Source organism: Salmo salar, chromosome ssa15 (assembly GCF_905237065.1).
Source record: "Salmo salar chromosome ssa15, Ssal_v3.1, whole genome shotgun sequence".
NCBI lineage: Eukaryota > Metazoa > Chordata > Actinopteri > Salmoniformes > Salmonidae > Salmo > Salmo salar.
In genome coordinates this window covers 83,202,267-83,227,521 of record NC_059456.1, presented here as the reverse complement: position 1 = coordinate 83,227,521, position 25,255 = coordinate 83,202,267, and the positions used below count along the sequence as shown (strand labels likewise).

The window sequence follows — 25,255 nt, the reverse complement described above, 5'->3', positions numbered from 1 at the left end:
TGAGAGGGGAAGGGACGGCACCATTTGGATAGAACAAGCCGGTGACAATGCTACGGGACAATTATCAGCACAAAATGTCAGGCCCTACACTTCTTAAGCAAAAAACCATCAGCAATGCATTCACCAGCTTTCATTGTTTATGTGAGATGGACAATGCTACAGCACATCAGGAACTACTGTGGCTGAGACACTGCCTGGGATCTGTCTATTGATGAGCTGGAAGCATTCATTTCAATCCTGTGTGTATGTGGAGCATTCGGTGGAAAGAGCGTGTATATGGAGAGCTGATCAGATGTATGGGATACCTTTCTTTGGAGAAACCATGTCATGGTAATGCTTCATCGATCATGTGTTACACCATCATTTTGATGACTAAGAAACGTGACCATGACGCCGCCTGGAAACAGACATTCGTCGTGGTATCCAACAAATAAATAATTGACAATTGGTGGCTGCTGTCATATCCCCACTATTCTTTATTATGCCATTATTTCTTTTGTGCTGAAAATGTAGCTCCAGTAAAATGGGTATTTTTTTTTTGTTTTGAATGGCTTGAGCTACAGACGAGTGGTTTTCTGTATTGTGAAGGTGCAACCACAGGCAGAGGCTGTGGTATACCTAATCAGACTTGCCTGTGCTAATGGATTTTCAGACAAAGTAAAATTTCGCAGATATAAACGTGTGCCGTTTTTTTTATTTTTATAATGTATTATCTGTGCGGCGCTAGTGCTCCCAAGTAGGGATGATAACCGATAATCGGTTAGCCGCCGAAATTACATTTGACTGGTTATGCTTATCGTCTATAGGTTAATTTGCGTAATTTAGTTTAAATTGGTGCGTATATTTTCATTACCTGTCAGCTGGTACTGGAGTGAAACATGCTTTTATAAGCACAATCTTTGTGCAACATAGCAATTCTAAATGCAACCGTGTGTTAAACTGTAATGGCTTACTTTTTATTTCTCAACTCGTAATTAAAGCTCACCTCCCATTCTCCATTAGAGTGCATAGGCTATCAGTGCGTCACCCAATGTCAGTTCCTTGTATGCATGCATAGTATTTTCTGTTGGTCTCGTCATTTTACTGTTTGGGAAAAATGTAACCATTTGTTGACTGGTTAATGAGGGTCGGTTAGTCGGCTGAACATTTTACTGACGTACGTCCCAAGTCAAAATTCCACAGGCATTCCTGTGGAGTAAAAAAATATATAGCAAGATTAGGAAGGGATTGGTGGCACACCCGAGTTCCTCAAGGTTTAGAGCCACTTAGATCACAGGACTTTATAGATCCTTGGTTTGTAGGCTGTCTTGTTTTTCCCCTCTCCTCGGAGACCGGCGCTTAGCTTTTTGTCTCTGAAGTTCCCTGTCCCACTTCAACCCTTTACATTTTTCCCTCAAGGCTACAGTAGGGCTGTGAATCTGTGTTTTAAATAAAGTTGAATCTTTTCTCCCGCAATTAAAATCAGTGTAATTAGTACTGGTTTGTGATAACGGGTACCAATCATCATAAATGAAAAAAATAAAATAAAAACATTGTCCTGCCAATGCCCCCAAGCATACAGCCAAAGCAACGCTGGAATCGCTTCAGAACTAGAATGTGAAAGTCCTTGAGTGGCCCAGCCAAAGCCCGGACTTGAATCCCATTTGATAATCTGTGGAAAGACTTGAAGATTGCGGTTCACTGCCACTCCTCATCTAACTTACCAGAGCTTGAGAAAATCTGCAAGAAAGAATGGGAGAAAATTCCCAAATCCAGATGTGCAAAGCTGATACAGACCTACCCAATACGACTCAACGCTGTAATCACCGCCAAACGTGCTTCTATAAAGTATTGACTCGGGTGTGAATACTTGTAAATTAGATTTCTTTCATTTTCAATACATTTGCAAACATTTCTAAAAATATGTTTTCACTTTGTGTGGAGATGGGTGACAATACCCATAATGACAATCTATTTTTTCCATTTTGAATTCAAGCTGTAACATGTGGAATAAGAATAATTTCTAAAGGCTCTCTGTGTGTGCACGTTACATCCTTGTTACGTTACAGCTTTATTCTAAAATTGATTAAATAACAATTCAATCTACACACAATACCCCATAATGACAGGGAGACTAGTCAGGATCGAGGGGAAAGATGGAGAAAAGTCCTTGATGAAAACCTGCTCCAGAGAACTCTGACTGGGGGGGGGCGATGGTTTACTTTCCAACAGGACAAGGACCCTAAGCACACAGCCAAAACAACGCAGGAGTGGCTTTGGGACAAGTCTGTGAATGTCCTAGTGGCCCAGCCAGAGCCCGGACTTGAACCTGATCGAACATCTGTGGACAAGCCAGAAAATAGCTGTGAAGCGAAGCTCCCGATCCAACCTGACAGACCTTGAGAAGATCTGCAGAGAAGCATGGGAGAAACTCTCCAAATACAGGTGTGCCAAGCTTGTAGCGTCATACCCAAGAAGACTCAGGGTTGTAATTGCTGCCTAAGGTGCTTCAAAAAAGTACTTAGTTCAGGGTATGAATATTTATGTAAATGTGATATTAGTAAATTTTTATACATTACATTTTACATTTACGTCATTTAGCAGACGCTCTTATCCAGAGCGACTTACAAATTGGGCTACATTTATACATTTTCAAACATTTGTAAACACCTGTTTTTGCTTTGTGATGATGTGGTATTGTGTGTAAATGTGTTCAATTTTAGAGTAAGGCTGTAACATAGCAATGTAGAAAAAGTCAAGAGGTCTGAATACTTTCTGAATGCACTGTAACTGCTGAGTATACCAAACATTAGGAACACCTTCCTAATATTCAGTTCCACCCCCCTTTGCCTGCAGAATATCTTCAATTCGTTGTGGCTTGGATTCTACAAGGTGTTTAAAGCATTCCACAGGCAGGCTGGCCCATGTTGACTCCATTTGCCTGGATGTCCTTTGGGTTGTGGACTGTTCTTGATACACATGGGAAACTGGGGAGTGTCAAACCCAGCAGCGTTGCAGTTCTTGACACAAATCGGTGCCCGTGGCACCTACTACCATACTATGTTCAAAGGCACTTAAATCTTTTGTCTTGCCCATTCACCCGCTGAATGGCACACGTTACACAATCCATGTCACAATTGTCACAAGGCTTATAAAGATTTTAGCAGCTCGCTGTTGCTAAATGAAATATGGGAAACACTGAAGATGCCTTGTCCTGTTCATAAAAAGATTGCGTTCAGCTCAAATGTCTGTTGTGACAAAAGATCTTCAGGTGCTGGGTTCTAAAGGAATATACATGAAAAAGGGAAAAACCTGGGCTCACAAATATTATTTAGATTTTAATTAATTTTTTTTAGCAGCAGAGGTAAGACAAAATTGAGAGGTTTTGGCAGTATCCTTCACCAGCGTTTACGAAGGCTGCCGCCTAAATGCGCCAGTTTCTTCTCACCTCTGCTGCTAAAAAAATACATTTAAAACAAATATTTCAGCGAGTGCAGGTTTTTCCTTTAAAGTTGTCCTGCCGTTCATCTCAGTGCGTTCAGATCGAAGGTCAAGGGGTGTCAAATTGGCGATGGTGGGGACTGAGGCTCGGCGGGGAGCCTGTATACATTTTGTCTCCCTGGGCCTCGAGGAGCTCTCTGCCTCTAGGGTGCTACTTTTCACCATTTTTAAACTGCCCGGAACAGCTTTTTATCTGGACTACCAATCACAACCATTTCCTTCCAAAAAGTACATGAAGAAAGAGTGTGGCCTTTTTGCCCCTTTACCAAACCTACTGTACACTGCCAGTACGACATGGCTAGACACTCTGATATGCATAGCCTAAACATTGATCGCAATTTGGATTAACAAAAGTTTCTGATTAGTTAGCTGATTGGCTATAAATCATACTACTCTCACGCTTGAAGTTTTCTGGTGTGTGATACCATAGGGCAATTCCACCGTTATAGAGTGACACTGAGACTCAGATTGTTCACTTTAAAATCTGTCAAACAAAAACCAATGATTGCAAAGTCAAAGAACCTGTAACTCTATGCACAATGCTTAATTTTTACAATTTCCATTGAGTTGTATGGCTTAACTTGGCAATCATTGGATTTTGTTAGACAAACATTTTAAAGTGAAAGATCTGAGTCTGTCAATCTTACTGTGGAATTGCCCCATAATTACCCAGCATACCACTCACTGACCTGAATCGCTCCCTGTCGTAACGTTTTCCAAGCTGTTTGATATATAGGCTAATGCCTGCTGGCTTTATCTGATAGAAACGCTATGAAGTAAGTAAAGCGATCGGTGCTCTGATATGTACAGTGCGTTCGGAAAGTATTCAGACCCTTTGACTTTTTCCAAATTGTGTTACCTTACAGCCTTATTCTAAAATGGATGAAATCGTTTTTTCACCTCAATCTACACATTACCCCATAATACATTTTCTAAAAAACAGTTTTTTGCTTTGTCATTAAAATAAAACTGAACTCACGTTTACATAAGTATTCTGACCCTTTACTCAGTACTTTGTTGACGTACCATTGGCAGTGAATACAGACGCGAGTCTTTGGTAAGACGCTACAAGCGTGGCACACCTGTATTTGGGGAGTTTCTCCCATGCTTCTCTGCAGATCCTCTCAAGCTGTCAGGTTGGATGAGGAGCATCACTGCACAGCAATTGCAGGTTTCTCCAGAGATGTTAGATTGGGTTTAAGTCAGGGCTGTGGCTGGGCCACTCAAGGACATTCAGAGACTTGTCCTGAAGCCACTCCTGTGTTGTTTTGGCTGTATGCTTAGGGTCGTTGTCCTGTTAGGAAGGTGAACCTTCACCCCGGTCTAAGAACCTGCTCCAGAGCTCTCAGGACTTCATCAATGATCTCTCTGTACTTTGCTCTGTTCATCTTTCCCTCGATCCTGACTAGTCTCCTTGTCCCTGCTGCTGAAAAACATCCCTAGAGCATGATGCCGCCACCACCATGCTTCACCCTAGGGATGGTGCCAGGTTTCCTCCAGACTAGAGGTCGACCAAATTTTTTTTTTTGTTGTATTTTTTTATTTTTTTGTATATATTATTTTTTTTTTTTTTCCCCAACGCCGATACCGATTTCATTGGAGGACCAAAAAAAGGCGTTTCATTTTTTTATATATATATATATAAGAAAGTAAGTGCAATACGTGTCATGTAAAAAAGCTAACGTTTATGTTCCTTGCTCAGAACATGAGAGCATTTGAAAGCTGGTTGTTCCTTTGAACATGAGTCTAAAATATTCCCAGTTAATAAGGTTTTAGGTTGTAGTTATTAAAGGATTTTCTCTCTATACCATTTTGTATTTCATATAGCTTTTGACTATTGGATGTTTATTTATTTATTTATTTTATTTTTCTCCCTATTTCGTGGTATCCAATTGGTAGTGTCTACTGTCTTGTCTCATCGCTGCAACTTCTGTACGGACTTGGGAGAGGCAAAGGTCGAGAGCGTCCTCCAAATCACAACCCAACCTAGCCGCACTGCTTCTTGACACAACGCACATCAAACCCGGAAGCCAGCCGCACCAATGTGTCGGAGGAAACAACACCGTGCACTGCGCCCGGCCCGCCCCAGGAGTCGCTAGTGTGCGATGAGACAAGGATATCCCTGCCGGCCAAACCATCCCTCACCCGGAAGACGCTGGGCCAATTGTGCGCCGCCCCATGGGCCTCCCGGTCGCGGCCGGCTGCGGCAGAGCTTCAGTCCCAACCAGAATCTCTGGTGGCACAGCTAGCACTGCGATACAGTGCCTTAGGCCACTGAGCCACCCGGGAGGCCCCGACTATTTGGATATTCTTATAGGCACTGTAGTATTGCCAGCCTAATCTCGGGAGTTGATGGGCTTGAAGTCATAAACAGCGCTGTGCTTCAAGCATTGCGAAGAGCTGCTGGCAAACGCAGGGAAGTGCTGTTTGAATGAATGCTTATGAGCCTGCTGCTGCCTACCACCGCTCAGACTGCTATATCAAATCAGACTTAATTATAATATAATAAACACAGCAATACGAGCCTTAGGTCATTAATGTGGTCAAATCCGGAAACGATCATTTTGAAAACAAAACGTTTATTCTTTCAGTGAAATATGGAACCGTTCCGTATTTTATCGAACTGGTGGCAACCCTAAGTCTAAATATTGCTGTTACATTGCACAACCTTCAATGTTATGTCAGAATTATGTAAAATTCTGGCAAATGATTTACTGTCTTTGTTAGGAAGAAATGTTCTTCACACAGTGTAGTTAACTAGTGATTATGTTAAGATTTTTGTAATTTTTTTTATAAGGTAAGTTTAATGCTAGCTAGCAACTTACCATGGCTCCTTGCTGCCTGCATTTGCCTACCAGGTGGTCAACCTGCCACGCAGTCTCCTTGTGGATTGCAATATAATCGGCATCCAAAAATGCAGATTACCGACTTATGAAAACTTGAAATCGGCCATTCCGATTAATCGGTCAACCTCTACTCCAGACGTGAGGCTTGGCATTCAGGCCAAATCTTGGTTTCATCAGACCAGAGAATGTTGTTTCATGGTCAGTCCTTTAGGTGCCTTTTGGCAAACTCCAAGTGGTCTGTCATGCGCCTTTTACTGAGGAGTGGCTTCCGTCTGGCCACTTTACTATAATGGTCTGATTGGAACCACCAAACTTCTTCCATTTAAGAATGATGGAGGCCACTGTGTTCTTGGGGACCTTCAATGCTGCAGACATTTTTTGGTACCCTTCCCCTGATCTGTGCCTCTACAAAATCCTGTCTCGGAGCTCTGTGGACAATTCCTTCGACCTTGTGGCTTAGTTTTTGCTCTGACATGCACTGTCAACTGTGGGACCTTATCTAGACGTGTTTGTGTGTGTGTGCCTTTCCAAATCATGTCCAGTCAATTGAATTTACCACAGGTGGACTCCAATCAAGTTGTAGAAACTCTATGTAAACCAGATGCACCTGAGCACAATTTCGAGTATTATAATAAAGGGTCTGAATACTTGTAAATAAGGTGTTTGTTTTTATTTTTAATACATTTGCAAAAATGTCTAAACCTGTTTTCGCTTTGTCATTATGGGGTATTGTGTGTAGGTTGTAGACTATTTAGTCCATTTTTTTGAATAAGGCTGTAATGTAACAAAATGTGAAAAAAGTCAAGGGTCTGAATGTTTTCTGAAGGCATTGTAAATGTCATGTGATCTGTGGATATGGTGCATAAGGAGTAGAGGATGGAGAGTAGGAAGGAGGGGCTTTGGATGACTAAGGTGACCCGCTCTGCCCTGATACCTATTCCTATGCTAGCCTGTATGCTAGTGAGGTATGGTACACTTAGTACTACCATTTGCATGACCACTTAACTTTTTTCTACACTTTCTTCCAAGATCTTTTTTTTCTTCCACATTTTCCTATCCCTACTCTTGTTTCTATTTCATCCTTTTAGGAAAATTAATGAGTTGCTAATGAAATTCCTTCAAGTGAGCTGCACTGGCAAATCTGAGATCATTTCGATGAGAGCTTCATATCGATCTTTGTTTTGATTGTTATCAGACTGATTTCATCATTTAGCTAGGCAATCTCCTAGCACACCACTCCTTCAGTCAATGGCACAAGGCAGAGAGAAACAGTTTTCTTGGTTGATCGTCACCCTTGCCTGGGGGGAGGGTCTACATGCTTGGCTGCGTAGACCGGAGCACTCATCACAGTGCTCCCATGATCATTAGTGGTGATACTTAAGGTAATGTTGCCATCATTACTTTCAACAACAGCATTTGCAGCAATTACGATGGAATTAATTAGCCGTCCTTCACACTTTGTCTACGAGACAACGAGTCAGGTGAATGAGTCGGGAGGCAAGAATCTGCATGACTCAATGAAGGTATAGGCTGGCCTAGCTTATGCATTTGTGTGGGCGTTATTTGGATGTGCTGATTTGTTGTTTTGTAGTCTAGCATGCCTACTTTGTGGGTGCACTCTGCTGATACGTTTCTTGTGTTTAGGTACCCACATATGACTGTCTAAGCCTGAAACTGCTTTCCTCAATTTCATTGCCAGTATCTGTTCATTCAGATGTGGACAAAATGGAGGATAAACATGTTGCCTTCTGACTGTTCCTGGTCGGAACAGAAGATGGGATAGAGTTGCATAGGCCTACCTGTTGAGGTTATCCTGTGCTTTTGGCCTCCCCACCACACAAAAATACCAGCTCACCTTAGCTCACAAAATGCTATCTAAATAGGTCACATTTTCTGCCTAACAGTAGTCTGATGTGGATGGTTTAAGTTTAAAGCTTAATCTTTTGGGATGGATTGTGTTAAGTATGTTTTGGAGGCCAGTGTTCATGAGATCAGTATGGTTGCAATCAATGACAACATGGAGATATTGAGGGTGATTTGACAGTTGGAACTAAGGGGTTCGGGGGGCCTGATGGTGGTAAAGCATTAGAGGCATGACCGTTTGGTTTGCTCCATGGGGGCAGCATCTGTTGTAGACTGCTGAGTGCAGCCACAACTTTGTTTGGTTAAACCCACATTTATTTGATTAACTTTCCCTTGTTTGTTTTTGTAACCACCTCTGATGTCTTGGCCCAGACGGTTACTAAAGTGCAACAAACTCTACCCCTGTCTGCCTAGGGCTGTGACAGTCATGGAATTTTGGATGACGGTGATTTGTCAGTCAAATGACCACGGTCACTGGCGGCTGGTTAGAGTGTTGGGCCAGTAACCGAAAGGTTGCAAGATTGAATCCCTGAGCTGACGAGGTAAAAATCTGTCGTTCTGCCCCTGAACAAGGCAGTTAACCCACTGTTCCTAGGCTGTCATAGTAAATGAGAATTTGTTCTTAACTCACTTGCCTAGTTAAATAAAAATAATGAAAATAGCCCCCCCCCCCCAAAAACACACATTTTCACTCTTGCTCCTGACTGTCAGTGTGCCCTGTTTTTGGTGCATGAATTTCATGATACTCGTTTGCTACAAAACGTTGCTGAACAAGGAGCAACACTACATATTCGTCGCCAAACCCACTGGCTCCAGGTCACCTAAGTCTTTGCTAGGTAAAGCCCCGCCTTATCTCAGCTCACTGGTCACCATAGCAACACCCATCCGTAGCACACGCTCCAGCAGGTATATTTCACTGGTCATCCCCAAAGCCAACACTTCCTTTGGCTGCCTTTCCTTCCAGTTCTCTGCTGCCAATGACTGGAATGAATTGTAAAAATCTCCCTCTCTAAGTTTAAGCATCAGCTGTCAGAGCAGCTTACAGATCACTACCTGTACACAGCCAATCTCCATATTGTTACTTCTCCTCTTGCCCTTTTGCACCCCAGTATCTCTACCTGCACATCATCAACTGCACATCTATCACTCCAGTGTTAATGCTAAATTGTAATTATTTCGCCTCTTTAGTTCACTTGCTTTCTCCCCAATACAGTCTTGTCCCATTACTGAAACTCCCCTACGGGCTCGGGCAAGGCAAAGTTCAAGAGCCATGAATCCTACAAAACACAATGCTGCCAAGCCGCTCTGCTTCTTGACACACTGCTCGCTTAATCCGAAAGCCAGACGCATCAATGTGTTGGAGGAAACTCAGTCCAACTGGCGACCGAAGTTAGCTTGCAGGCACCTGGACCACCATGAGTCGCTAGAGTGTGAATGGGCAAGGAATTCCCAGCCGGCCTAACCCAGACAACCCTGGGCCATTTGTGACACAGCCTGGGATCGAACCCGGGTCTGTAGTGATTCCTTAACCTCTCTAGGGTAGGTGGCACCAAATTGTCCCACCTACGTAACAGCCAGTGTAATCCCGTGGCGCGTTATTCAAAAACCTCAAATGCAAAAAATGTTCAAACATATGACTATTTTACACCATTTTAAAGACAAGACTCTCGTTAATCTAACCACACTGTCCGATTTCAAAAAGGCTTTACAATGAAAGCAAAACATTAGATTATGTCAGCAGAGTACCCAGCCAGAAATAATCAGACACCCATTTTTCAAGCTAGCATATAATGTCACATAAACCCAAACCACAGCTAAATGCAGCACTAACCTTTGATCTTCATCAGATGACAACCCTAGGACATTATGTTATACAATACATGCATGTTTTGTTCAATCAAGTTCATATTTAAATCAAAAACCAGCTTTTTACATTAGCATGTGACTAGCATTCCCACCGAACACTGCCGGTGAATTTACTAAATTACTCACGATAAACGTTCACAAAAAGCATAACAATTATTTGAAGAATTATAGATACAGAACTCCTCTATGCACTCGATATGTCCGATTTTAAAATAGCTTTTCGGTGAAAGCACATTTTGCAATATTCTCAGTAGATAGCCCGGCATCACAGGGCTAGCTATTTAGACACCCAGCAGGTTTAGCACTCAAAGTCAGATTTACTATAAGAAAAATGTTATTACCTTTGCTGTCTTTGTCAGAATGCACTCCCAGGACTTCTATTTCAATAACAAATGTTGGTTTGGTTCAAAATAATCCATAGTTATATCCAAACAGCGGCGTTTTGTTCGTGCGTTCAAGACACTATCCGAAAGGGTAAATAAGGGTGACGAGCATGGCGCAATTCGTGACAAAAATTTCTAAATATTCCATTACCGTACTTCGAAGCATGTCAACCGCTGTTTAAAATCAATTTTATGCCATTTTTCTCATAAAAAAGCGATAATATTCCAACCGGGAATCTGCGTTTAGGTAAACGGACGAATGAAAATAAAGCATTCGGTCGACTCGGGCACGCGCCTAAGCCCATAGTACTCTGAGCGGCCACTTGCCAAAAGCGATAATGTCTTTCAGCCAGAGGCTGCCTCGATATCGTTCAGCTTTTTCCCGGGCTCTGAGAGCCTATGGGAGCCGTAGGAAGTGTCACGTTAGAGCAAAGATCCTCAGTCTTCAATAAAAAGAGCCCAGATGAAACACAACTTCTCAGACAGGCCACTTCCTGCATGGAATCTTCTCAGGTTTTGGCCTGCCATAGGAGTTCTGTTATACTCACAGACACCATTCAAACAGTTTTAGAAACTTTAGGGTGTTTTCTATCCAAAGCCAATAATTATATGCACATTCTAGTTACTGGGCAGGAGTAGTAACCAGATTAAATCGGGTACGTTTTTTATCCGGCTGTGTCAATACTGCCCCCTAGCCCTAACAGGTTAAGCACTGCAATGCGGTGCCTGAGACAGCTGCGCCACTCTGGAGGCCCCTACCTTTGCTTTCTTGGGTACAGGAATAATGGTGGGCATCTTGAAGCAAGTGGGGACAGCAGACTGGGATAGGGAGACATTGAATATGTCTAAACACTCCAGCCAACTGGTCTGCACCTGCTCTGAGGATGCGGCTTGGGATGCTGTCTGGGCTGGCAGCCATGCAAGGGTTATTGCACTTTTAATGTCTTACTCGCATTGGCCACGGAGAACGAGAGCTCACAGTTTTCGTGAGCAGTGGCCTTTTTATTCTTTTGAAGCGGGCAAAGATGTTAAGCTTGTCTGGTAACGAGGCGTCGGCGTCCGCAACTTGGCTTGCTTTTCCATTTTAATCCGTGATTGTATGGAGTCTGTCACATACTTTTCGTATCTGAGCCGATGAATTACAACTCCACTACTGTTTTGCCTTTTTGATTGCCTTATGGGGGTCACAGCTGGTCTGGTCTGTACACGCCCACGTTCCCAGTCACTTTGTCGTGGTTAAATACGGTGGTTCGCGCTTTCAGTTTTGTGCAAATGCTACCATATATCCATGGTTTGGCTAACTTGGTCACCGAGTCATTGTATGTGTGTACTGTTCTGCAGCAACCCGGAACATTTTTCAGTTGATGTGATCAAAACAGTTTTTTTGAAGCATATGTTCCAATTTTTATTTTTGTTCCAAAGGAATGCTTTTTGTCTCACCACCTCTCCGCTCAATCACTGAATTTCTTGGTCTCTTATGCATTTGTAGTCAGTCTGATGCATATTCAAACCTCTGCACTTCAACTTCTGATTCCATGACTCTCTAGTCTCCAAATCTAAAATGCATTCTGCAGACCATCCCATAGGTGTGGTGTTTGGGTCTGTGGGACCTATATCCAGTTATTACTAAAAGAAAAATGATACAATTAATTATTTTTTCAATCTGAGACACATTGGCCTTGGCTCATTTTCTGTGACGAACATGCAAAATAACACATTTTCATTGAGAGCACACTGTTTACCTCCCTACACATTTATATTACATATGTGGTGTTCAGGTCCAATGCATCTGAGGGTAATAAAAATGTGTGTTTTGTGTAGGTGAAAACAAGTAAAAATTAAACAAAGGTTTGCCTTCACGGTCTTCCTCCTTCCTGTGCCTGCTGTTTCAACATAGGCAGGTTTTTGGTGCTGTCTCCCGCTTTTCTCAAACTCTTTACCCTTTCTAGTGTGTGAAACTACACAATGTCTTGCGGGAACCTGCACAATGTTATTACAATACATTATTTTGATACATTGTAAAAAATGCAGTACATTCCTGCTCTACCCCAGCCAGGTGCACATTGAGGGAGGGACAACAAATAAATAGCTTAGCATGTGTGGCTCCTTACCACAATCAGTATGGCAAAAATAATCTCTGCCTTAGAAAACATTTTTTTGCAGAGAGAAGCTAGTGTGGAAGGAGCATCTTCCACTTTGGAAGATTAAGAATTTTCTAAATATGAGGATCATGTCTCTGTCACTTTGGAGTCTGACAGTGAGTTGGAAGAGGATGAGATTGACTCTGAGCCAGCCCCAGGACCAGCCCGTCAGCAGCCAGCCCCAGGACCAGCTCGACAGTAACCAGCTCATCAACAGCCTGCAGGAGGAGAAATATGGATGTCAAAAAATTGTTAAATTGAATGGTCTTCTTGCTGAAGGAATGAGCCACCCCGCATGGCTACCAATGTGATAAGGATACAACCAGGGCCAACACGGATGGCGGTTACACATGTGCAGGACATAAAGTCTTCTTTTGAACTGTTCATCCCAGACACCATCCCAAAAATGATTCTGGACTGCACTAATTTGGAGGGAAGGTGTGTTTTTGGAGAGCGATGGATGGACGGAGATGGGCCCAACTCATTTACATGCATACTTTGGGGTTCTTATCCTTGCTGGTGTCTTCAAATCCAGTGGGGAATCCACGTAATTCTTGTGGGATGCAGAAACTGGCAGAGAACGTTTCTGTTTAATAATGTCTCTGGAAAACTTCCACATTTATTTCCAGGATTATCCGCTTCGATAACCGACACACCAGCTCGGCGGCAGAGAGACCAGCTAGCTGCAATCAGGTCAGTGTGGGACAAGTGGGTGGACCGCCTTCCCCTTTTTAATAACCCTGGGCCCAACGTTACAGTTGATGAGCAGCTTATGCCATTTAGGAGCCGCTGCCCCTTCAGGCAGTACATTCTGTCTAAACCCGCAAAATATGGAATCAAGATCTGGGCTGCCTGTGATGCTGCTTCATCATATGCGTGGAACTTGCAACTGTATACGGGGAAGCCAGATGGAGGAGCCCCTGAGAAGAACCAAAGAATGCAAGTTGTCCTGGATGTGACACAGGGACTCCGTGGCCACAACATCACATGCAATAACTTTTTTACTTAGCACAAGTTGGGACAGGAGCTCCTCAAGAAGAAGCTGATGATGGTAGGAAGAGTACGAAAAAACAAGCTAGAGCTCCCACCTCAGCTGTTAAATACACGGAACAGGCTTATCAATTCCTCTAAGTTTGTGTTCACGGTCGACACGTCCCTAGTGTCCTACGTGCCAAAGAAAGGCAGAATGTGGTACTCGTGAGTACTCTGCATAGTGATGGGAATCTGTGGCCAGGAACATCAAAAAACAGAAATCATAATGGTTTACAATGCCACAAAAGGAGCGGTGGACAATTTAGACAAGCTGGTGACTGGCTACAGCTGCAAAAGAAGGAACACCCTGCACTGGCCACCTGTGATATTCTTCAACATCTCGGCATACAACACGTTTGTCATCTGGAAGGCGTTGAACCCAGATTGGAACAGAGGGAAGCTCCGAAGGAAACGTCTCTTTCTCGAGAAGCTGGGCAAGGCATTGGTAAGACCTCAAATCCAGAGGAGGCAACATATCCCAAGGACCACAGCTTCTGCAGCCATCGTGAGGAGGGTGCTGGTGACCCATCTGCCCGACCCACAAAACCAACATCTCCAATACTGGAAGGAAGTGTGAGTGATGTTGCGTGTGTGTCTGACTCTCCTACCCTGGTGTGTGTGTGTGTGTGTGTGTGTGTGTGTGTGTGTGTGAGAGAGAGTAAAATTCCTGAACTAAGTGTTCATTATTCTAGATTGCTGCCGGTAGTAACAAGAAGAAGCGCTGTGACGTGTGTTTGGACCCAAGAAGGACAGGAAGACACAGTAAAATTCTGTCCCTCGTGGTGTGTAGCCCGGCCTTAATTTGTGATCAATGGGACTTTTTAAAATCATTTCCATAAAATACTGTATGTACAGTTTGTCCTTCCAATTTGTTCATTTCAAAGCAGTAAACATCAATAGTGATAAACCTTGTTTAATTTATATTTGTTCATGATAACATGATTTATTCCACCAATGTTTTTTCAAATAGCGCTTTTATTGATAAATGTTATCTAGCAGAGGTAAATGGCAAATATTAACCATTGTATGCTGTCTGTCTTGCTTGTAATTGAAGTCATCTAAAGTTAAGTATTTTTACGTAAATTGTTATGGCTGTATTTTTTTTTAAACCCAATGTTGTGGGTCTGTCAGGCCTGTGAACATTGGGTGAATAACAAAAACATGAACACCACACAAGGGTTAATAGGTACGCTTACCCTAACTCTCAACCAATTTAGTAATTGTTCAACAATCTACAGATCTAAAATGAAGGGATTTTCTTAAATGAGTTTATTTTGAGTGGCTGAAGTGAAGATGAATGTGTTCCTAATCATAAATCTCCTCATGTTGCCTGTAGGGCTATTACTGCCATATTAGGCACCTTTTTGTTCAACAGGCTAATATGTTACGCTTGGCACCTTTTTTTGCCTAACATGAAGATTTGGCAGTGGACAAAGCTCAGATCTTAATCTGTTCCCCTTCTGAACCAAGTTGATGAAATCTCAATGTTCTTGAGTCCGCCCCTATTAGCTGAGGAGAACTTAATGTATAGTTTCCTCAACCCCCTCACAAACTTGAGGTCTCAGTGCTGTACAGACAATGTGGCGTTTCCGAAGGTCATATGTCGCTACCAGTATGTTTAATAGAGATGCGTAGCCGGATGATTCTCTTCTCAAGGGCTCATCTGCCATGTCTTGTCTTGAGGTTAAGTGCACTCCCCTACACTTTCCATCACCTGTTTGTTTTTGTAATGCAGTACTGTAATAAAATCCAAACTTTTTTTATGTAGGCCTTACTCCCATTGGTCAGGTGATGTAAAAACATACTGGTCGGTGGCTCAGTGCACACGACAAGCAGAGCTAAACTCTTCAGACATTTCAGAACATGGTTCTGCTAACCTACAACATTCCAATGTCATGTGGGCTGTTCCAGCTTATAGCCAATACCATAGAAAAAATCTAAATCAAAGGGGCTTATTCAGCTAGAATGTAAGTTTTACTTTGCCAAATATTGGTTTAAAAGCAACCTCACTGTAACTATCGGAGCACCATAATACCGTTACGCTGCATTATGTTAATATAATGCTAACTTTGATCTGTCCACACATCCTACTTACTGTGTTTATGTAATTATGTCCCCACTTAAGTGAATGTCAAGTACATACTCTTGTTTTAAAGGCTGGTCTGTTAACTGTTGCGGTTTCACTACCTAGCCTTTCCTTGCTCATGGTCCTTTTTATTTTGATTAATGGAATTGCATGTCAGGATGTTATGAGAACATTTGTACTGCGTCTCCCTATGTTATGAGCACATTTGTGGGCCACATCTCATATGTTGGTGGACCTCTCTCCTTTGCCCACGCCAGTCCTGGAGTTTGCACTGCTGACCCCATGACTATGTTAAACATTAGCTAGCACCACTCGCCTCTTTTGCATCACTACCGAACCGGTACAAAGAGAGACATTACTGCACCTGAGGGGTTGAAAGAATAAGAGAGCCACCTAAAGGAGTGTTAGGCAGAGGAGAGAGGAGAATACTCGTTTTCTCGCAGACCTTGGGGATTTTGTCTGGAACTGTATTTTCTAATTCAGAGGAAATGGATCCACAGACCCCTCTCTGAGTCACTCAGGTCAGTGCTCCTGTGTTTTACCTAGTTTGACGAAGTCTGACTTATCAATTCTATGTTTATAGTCATTTAAGAATTGCTTGTAGCTTCTGCCTAATGGTGCCCACTGTATGTAAGGTATTCTAGCTTTTATTTTAGGAGGTGAACACTTTTCGAGCAGTTTCTTTGGGAGCTTATCTTTGTGCATTGGACTATTAAATTAGCCTGTGTTCAATGCCCGGGCCAATGAATGTGTGAACACAAGCTGTCGACAGAAAAAGACCACACGGTGAGCACTGAGCACTCATTGACAGCTCCACTCGGTGAATGCTTAGTGAGCCCATCTAATACTTGAATGTGAGTACCTAGCCTCTTGGGTTTTAATGGGCAAGTTTTAATGTGATTCTTCAGGGAAAAGAGATGGTGGCCATAGTAAAATCTAGCCTAGTCGGACTTTGCTGCCCCACATTAGCTATAAGTGTGTCAGTTCAGTTAATTTTTCATGCACTGCAGCTGTCTGCTGGGCGTTTCATTGACGCTTTGGTTCTATACTGCAATTCTGTAATTGACAGAATTCCATTGCTGAGTTGTCACACTGGTGTTGAAATCTGACTTGAAGAGACCCCACGTGGCTTTCCAGCAGAGGGGCATTGTTCCCCATAGGAGGATCACTTTATTACAACAGGCCTATATTGATCATGCGCAGCTATTTTGTTTATTAACAGTCTTAACATATGTTAACAAAAACAAAAGTCAAAGAGATTTGCAAAAACAGCAAAATATGAATATACTAGTCCCTTGTATTTTGCTGTTTTGGTAAATCTCTTTCAGGTGTTTTTGAAATTCCTTTCTTAACAAAATTGGCTACTTTCTTAGTTCTGCTCTAAATGAGGAGTTCAGAAATGCTGTCATTTGTAGAGCCCAACAGATAAATCGATTGGCTGATTATTAGCCTTTCACCGAAATATTTGTACAAGTCTTTTTTCCGCCGATAAAGCACAAATTGTATATACATAGAATGAACAAATGTGCTCGTTTGCTGCTCATTGAACATCATCATTCAGCCCGTAAGTCCCAACGTGACTAAGTGGGCATGGTGGTTTGACGGTGGTGCATGGTGGTTATAATCAAAAGTACACTTTACCAAACAAGTAGCCCTGTCATCACATGCTCACTTGGTTAACATTAGCTGACTAGCTAACCAGCAAGTTAGTTAGGCACTATCTAGCCAGCAAGGTAGTTAGCCAGGCTAGCTTGCAATCTGTGCTACTTATGTGCAAACACTAGACTGGTGCCCAAGTCAATCAACGCTGACTCATCCTTCATACAATAATAACACTGTTACCATCTGGGCCTGTTATGTTAATGGCATTATTTAGATGGTGCAGATAAATCATTCAGCCCATTTGCATCATTAGTGATGAGAATGTTAGCTAGCTAGCTAAATTAAGACTAAATTAAAACCAGTGCGGCAGGCAAGCGTTTTACTGCATTAACGTTTTCAGTCATCAGTGCATGCCATTTGCAGTTGAAATAGATAGCCAGTACATTTTGTATTGAATAACAGTGTAATTTATGGTTTCAGTAAGAATAATTTTTTGTAATGAACAGCTTGTCATAACACAGTACATTGTGATAACAAGCCAGAGAGAGAGAAAAGAGGAGATAGGAATTCCATTGGGCAATGAATGGAGGAACGTATAACGCCTCACAGCACTTTCGATCAGTCGCGTTCACGTTGTCATGCTGTGTTGCGTGGTTGCAGAGCTATTCACCAGGCAATTGCTTCTCAGTCAGGGTGAGTCAAGAAACCTGTATTTTCCTCAAGTACGTAATATCACAATTCCAAAACTCTGCGATATTAGAGAACAAGTTAATTAACTCACATCTCTGAAAAATATTTGTAATGTTGTACTTCTTGTTAACAATTTATGCTAATGTTTTTTTGTTTGTTTTTCAGCTAGTTCCCAATTGACTCCCATACAGTCATGGCAAGCTCTCCTTGTCCCAGAATGCACTGCGCGTTTCATTGACGATGCATGGGAAACATACACAATGGCTGTTAATACAATGGAGTTTCCCATCTCTCGAAAGTATCTCTGAACAAGCTCTCATTGCGAGGTTGCCGTAAAGTGTTTATTTACATGACCTTTGACTGTTTTAAAGCACTAGTAAATGTACTCAATGCAAAGTGGTGGCATTATGAACTGCATGTTACAGGATTTTACTGCATAGTTTGATCTTATGAAAAGTGCAGTTTCAGGTTTATTTTGAGACCAAGTTCAATTAATTCAGCCCTTGTTTATTAGTGTGCCTGTGGTTCTTCAGCACAAACACTTCTACATTCTTATCTACTCCCATAGATAGGTACAACTTAAAGATGTCTAAGAAGGTAAACTGAAGAAGTGTTTTGTATTTACTTTCATATTTATAGAGGATAAAGTAGCTTTTTGGTGGTTATCATGTAAACCACAAAATGTTCTTTAAGCAATGTACTTGTAATGTTAAGAAAACATAATTTAAAATATCTGCGACTCCTTTGGAGCACAATTTTTTTTAAATATTTTAAAGTATTTTTTTCTTTCCACACTATCGGCAGATGTAATTGGGGATTTTTGCCTCCCTAAAATCAGTATCTGACCCAAAAATCACATTTCGGTCGGGCTCTAGTCATTTGCCTTATTTGGTTTTTGCTTGTTATTTTACACATTAACAATATCCTGTTTCCCAGCTGTTTAAAAGTACACTACTTTTCTTTGCATTACACAGGGCTGTAGTACATGCTTGTGCTCTCGTGCAGTTATTTGACTAGTTGTTTCCGCAAGGTAGGAGGATTTGCCACATCTAAACCTTTGACCATGTATGTTATTACTGCCCTGTGGGGAACATACAAGTCATCTCTCCTTTTACCTTATCGGTCTGCCCTCCATTCTCTCTAATTGTCAGTCAAAGCTGCCTGAGTAAGATGGCTGACATATCAGTCTTACTAGGAGTAACAAATGGCTTGCTGCTCTATAAGGAAGTTCATCTCCCTCCAGCTCATCACGTACTGTGATAACCTCTCAGCCCGATAGGCTACACCGTTGGACGTGTCTCACACTAGTTTACATCCCAAAGGTTACAAGCCAGTCTGTTTTTGTTAACTGCTTTATGCACTTATCAGGGATATCAGAGTTCAGGCAATCATTCCCACAGAGAGGGATTTCTTTGCTGTGGTAATCTGATTTGTGTTTCTGTCTGTGTGCATCCTCTGACAGTTGCGCCTCTGAACTTTGAACTACAGCCCTCTCTTGATTAAGTCAAGGCAAATGGAGGATGGGCTGAAAGCATATTTTTGAGAAGGGACGGGGTGAGAGGTTTAGATTTTGTGTGGTCACAAGATGACACACCTTGACCCCAGTCAGAGATACCATACTTCATCCTGTCCAGTTTCGGAGACCATAAGCACTACAGTTCTCTTTTTAGTTTGCTCTTAAATGTATCTATTAATGTAATGACAGTCTCTTACTGTTGAAGTAAATAAAAGATTGATCAAAGAGAAAGTTGGCTTAGTTACTAATAATACATAGCTAGTAGAATTCAGATATACATTCCACCATGGTTGCGAGAGAGGTGTGTGGACAGTCGGCATCGTAAAGCTCAGCACTGCTCAGCTCAGTTATGCTGCAATGCAAGTTTATGTTCCTGTTATTCATCCCTACGAGGCCTTGCCGAAGGGATTTGGGGCCCCCCATACCACTCCAAACCACAAGTTGTTTTTTTTTCTCTCTCCCTTCACTTTTGTCAGCCTGCCAACAACACGGCGGCCTATTCATTTCCAGCCAATGCCGAAAACAAGGTCCAAAGTTCAGAGTCGCTGCAGCAGTGTGGACCTGGGGACAGGGATAATGTTATTTGTTTATTTTATTCTATTGCTTTGATGAGCAAGAGAATAATATTAGTTATCCAGTTTCGGATGCCCATATCCAGGGATGCTTAGGGAAGCCTGGTGATTTCATTAGCATATTATCCGTTTGTACAGTCATGGACAAAAGTTTTGAGAATGACACAAATATTAATTTCCACAAAGTTTGCTGCTTCAGTGTCTTTAGATATTTTTGTCAGATGTTACTATGGCATACTGAAGTATAATTACAAGCATTTCATAAGTGTTAATGGCCTTTATTGACAATTACATGAAGTTGATGCAAAGAGTCAATATTTGCAGTGTTGACCCTTTTTTCAAGACCTCTGCAATCAGCCCTGGCATGCTATCAATTAACTTCTGGGCCACATCCTGACTGATGGCAGCCCATTCTTGCATAATCAATGCTTGGAGTTTGTCAGAATTTGTGGGTTTTTGTTTGTCCACCCGCCTCTTGAGGATTGACCCCAAGTTCTCAATGGGATTAAGGTCTGGGGAGTTTCCTGGCCATGGACCCAAAATATCGATGTTTTGTTCCCCGAGCCACTTAGTTATCACTTTTGCCTCATGGCAAGGTGCTCCATCATGCTGCAAAAGGCATTGTTCGTCACCCAACTGTTCCTGGATGGTTGGGAGAAGTTGCTCTCAGAGGATGTTTTGGTACCATTTGTTATTCATGGCTGTGTTCTTACGCAAAATTGTGAGTGAGCCCACTCCCTTGGATGAGAAGCAACCCCACACATGAATGGTCTCAGGATGCTTTACTGTTGGCATAACACAGGACTGACGGTAACGCTCACCTTGTCTTCTCCGGACAAGCTTTTTTTCCGGATGCCCCAAACAATCGGAAAGGGAATTCATCAGAGAAAATGACTTTACCCCAGTCCTCAGCAGTCCAATCCCTGTACCTTTTGCAGAATATCAGTCTGTCCCTGATGTTTTTCCTGGAGAGAAGTGGCTCTTTGCTGCCCTTCTTGACACCAGGCCAACGTCCAAAAGTCTTGGCCTCACTGTGTGTGCAGATGCACTTACACCTTCCAGTCTGTTATTCGAACTCAATCAGCATGACAGAGTGATCTCCAGCCTTGTCCTCGTCAACACTCACACCTGTGTTAATGAGAGAATCACTGACATGATGTCAGCTGGTCCTTTTGTGGCAGGGCTGAAATGCAGTGGAAATGCTTTTTTGGGATTCAGTTCATTTGCATGGCAAAGAGGGACTTTGAAATTAATTGCAATACATCTGATCACTCCATAACATTCTGGAGTATATGCAAATTGCCGTCATACAAACTGAGGCAGCAGACTTTGTGAAAATTAATATTTGTGCCATTCTCAAAACTTTTGGCCACGACTCTACAGCTGGGCATGTGTTGAACCCTGCTTACTGTGCCCATCGTTAAACAGCCATGTCTCTGCTGCAGAAGTGCACAGGATTGATGACTTGGCCCGTATGCCACCATGTGTTTTTTTTGGCGTGTCACGTTTGTGCATCTCACCCTGGTCTTACCCTCGCCTGCTCCTTGTCTGCCCTCAACTCACTAAGAATAGGAGGCCGCCCACCTGCTTTTTTTGGCCCTTTAGCTCAATTCTGCCCCTATGATTGTTGCTGTAATAACATGCACAACAAGTGAGGCAGCACGCAATGGTGCTGTGACCTGGTCTTTGTTTTTTTTTTGCGTGTAACTTAGGGTGTGGTTTCACTGGCCAATCAGAGCAATGTGTCCATGGGGGGGGCGCGGTAGCCGCGTTAGCCAATCTGAACATTGTGTGAATTTTTTTGGGAAGGCCTGGGGTAGGCTTCGTCCCGTCGTTGGGTTTTATGTCTGTGACTAAATGCGACTCTCACATGGCCCCTTTCCTATGGCCCCCAACTTAATGGTTTCTGGGTCGTTTGCTCTATGAGCGAGTGTCCAGTTAGATAACATCAGCGCTTTCTTCCCTCTTGTGTGATGTCCTGTAGCTGCACTGAGGTTGGTTGTTTCTCAGGTCAGGTCTGGAGCGACAATAGGAACAACGTGTAGTGACTGGTTAATCATCCTGATTTAATAGTTACGTCCCTGAGTAGCAAACTATTGCACAGCAACGTAACATTCAACCTAGCCCAGGGCTCTAGGCTGCGACCATTTAGTCGCATTTTGCGCCCCTATGACATGGCTGCGCAAGTAAAGTGTTTAATTGGTCGCATCAGTGCAGGTGTCAAATTCAATGGTCACCTCACTCAAAACCAAGGCTTGAAGTGAACTTTTTTTTGCCACTTGTTCTTTTGGACAAGTAGGAAAGATATATTTATTTATTTCACTTGTCCGAAAGCTGAAGTCTTAAAACCATTCTTGCTGCATTGTATTATGCAAGGAACCACTTTACAAATACAATGCTTTGCTATCCTTTTTCCATAGAACCAGTCAAATGTAGGCTATACTCTGCCTATTAGGCTTGAATATGCTAAATGAGCCTCTCAAAATACAACATTTCCCATTTAAGGCTCTCCTGGAGGATGGTTGGCCACCCTTGGAAACCTTTAAAATTAGAGGTCGGCCGATTAATCGGAATGGCCGATTTAATTAGGGCCAATTTCAAGCTTTCATAACAATCGGTAATCGGTTTTGTTGGCCACCGATTTGCCGAATTAATTTTTATATGTGTGTAATTATTATTTATTTTTTTACACCTTTATTTAACTAGGCAAGTCAGATTAAGAACACATTCTTATTTTCAATGACGGCCTAGGAATAGGGGTTAACTGCCTTGTTCAGGGGGGATTCGTTTTTGCAACCTTCCAGTTACTAGTCCAACGCTCTAACCACCTGCCTTACATTGCACTCCATTGCACTTTATTGATGTATTATATTAAGTTAAAATAAGTGTTCATTCAGTATTGTTGTAATTAGAGGTCGACCGATTATGATTTTTCAACGCTGATACCGATTATTGGACGACCAAAAACGCTGATACCGATTTTAATCAGCCGAGAAGAAAAGAAAAGAAAAAAGAAATAAAAAATGTGGTTGTTTTTACAAAAATATATAATTTATTTTTTAATTTGACTTGTAATAATGACAATTACAACAATACTGAATGAACACTTATTTTAACTTAATATAATACATCAATAAAATCAATTTAGCCTCAAATAAATAATGAAACGTGTTCAAACTGGATTAAATAATGCAAAAACAAAGTGTTGGAGAAGAAAGTAAAAGTGCAATATGTGCCATGTAAAAAAAGCTAACGTTTAAGTTCCTTGCTGAGAACATATGAAAGCTGGTGGTTCCTTTTAACATGAGTCTTCAATATTCCCAGGTAAGACGTTTTAGGTTGTAGTTATTATATGAATTATAGGACTATTTCTCTCTCTACGATTTGTATTTCATATACCTTTGACTATTGGATGTTCTTATAGGCACTTTAGTATTGCCAGTGTAACAGTATAGCTTCCGTCCCTCTCTTCGCTCCTACCTGGGCTCGAACCAGGAACACATCGACAACAGCCACCCTCGAAGCAGCATTACCCATGCAGAGCAAGGGGAACAACTACTCCAAGTCTCAGAGCGAGTGACGTTTGAAACTCTATTAGCGCGTACCCGGCTTGGGAGTTGATAGGCTTGAAGTGCGGAAAGTGCTGTTTTGAATGAATGCTTACGAGCCTGCTGGTGCCTACCACCGCTCAGTCAGACTGCTCTATCAAATCATAGACTTAACCTCTATGGGCTAGGTGGGACGCTAGCGTGCCACCCGTGGTGCACTCCATCAACAGCAGGTGCATTTCAAGAGCGGCAAATTTGAATCCAAATAAATGTCAAAATTCAAATTTTTCAAAAATACAACTATTTTACACCATTTAAAAGATAAACATCTCCTTAATCTAACCACGTTTTACGATTTCAAAAAGGTTTTACGGCTAAAGCATAAATTTAGAGTATGTTAGGACAGTACATTTACAAGAGTTGTGTGTAATGTTTTGTCAATTCAAAGACAGGGTCACCAAAACCATAAAACCAGCTAAAATGATGCACTAACCTTTTACAATCTCCATCAGATGACACTCCTAGGACATTGTGTTAGACAATGCATGCATTTTTAGTTCTATCAAGTTCATATTTATATCCAAAAACAGCGTTTTACTATGGCATTGATGTTGAGGAAATCGTTTCCCTCCAATAACCGGCAGTCAAGTCAGCGTCACAAATTAAATAATTAAAATTAGAAAACATTGGTAAAATATTATATTGTCATTTAAAGAATTATAGATTTACATCTCTTGAACGCAATCAACTTGCCAGATTTAAAAATAACCTTACTGGGAAATCACACTTTGCAATAATCTGAGCACTGCGCCCAGAAAAATACGCGTTGCGATACAGACTAGACGTCATGTTGGGGAGATCTAAAATCGAAAATACTATGTAAATAATCCATTACCTTTGATTCTCTTCATCAGATGTCACTTCCAGGTATCACAGGTCCATAACGAATGTAGTTTTGTTCAAAAAAGCTCATCATTTATGTCCAAAAATCTCCGTCTTGTTAGCACATGATCTAAGCCAGCCGGACTTCTCGTCATGAACGAGGGGAAAAAATATATTTACGTTCGTTCAAACATGTCAAACGTTGTATAGCATAAATCATTAGGGCCTTTTTTAACCAGAACATGAATAATATTCAAGGTGGACGAATGCATACTCTTTTATAACGTATTGGAACGAGGGTACCCAACATGAACTCGCGCGCCAGGTGTCTAATGGGCCATCATCGTTCCGTGGCTCTTGTTCGGTCAGATCTCCCTCCAGAAGACTCAAAACACTTTGTAAAGGCTGGTGACATCTAGTGGAAGCAATAGGAAGTGCCAAAATATTCCTCAGCCCCTGTGTTTTTCAATGGGATAGGTTTAAAGGTAATACAACACATCAGGTATCCACTTCCTGTCAGAAAATGTCTCAGGGTTTTGCCTGCCAAATGAGTTCTGTTATACTCACAGACACCATTCAAACAGTTTTAGAAAATTTAGGGTGTTTTCTATCCATATGTAATAAGTATATGCATATTCTAGTTACTGGGTAGGAGTGGTAACCAGATTAAATCGGGTATGTTTTTTTATCCAGCCGTGTCAATACTGCCCCCTAGCCCTAACAGGTTAATTATAATATAATAAACACA

The 25,255-nt window shown here is 41.9% G+C and overlaps 1 protein-coding gene across 4 annotated transcripts in view; it reads left to right on the top strand.

Annotated features, from left to right (window-relative positions):
• Nucleotides 1-25,255, top strand: part of vdr0 (vitamin D receptor) — a 79,514-nt gene that overhangs the window by 18,390 nt on the left and 35,869 nt on the right. Inside the window, 1 exon segment of one of the 4 annotated variants that reach the window (NM_001123557.1) lies at nucleotides 16,040-16,218. The exons of the other annotated variants lie outside the window; for them this stretch is intronic. The gene's annotated coding sequence lies outside the window, so the exon portion shown is untranslated. 4 annotated transcript variants of the gene reach the window in all.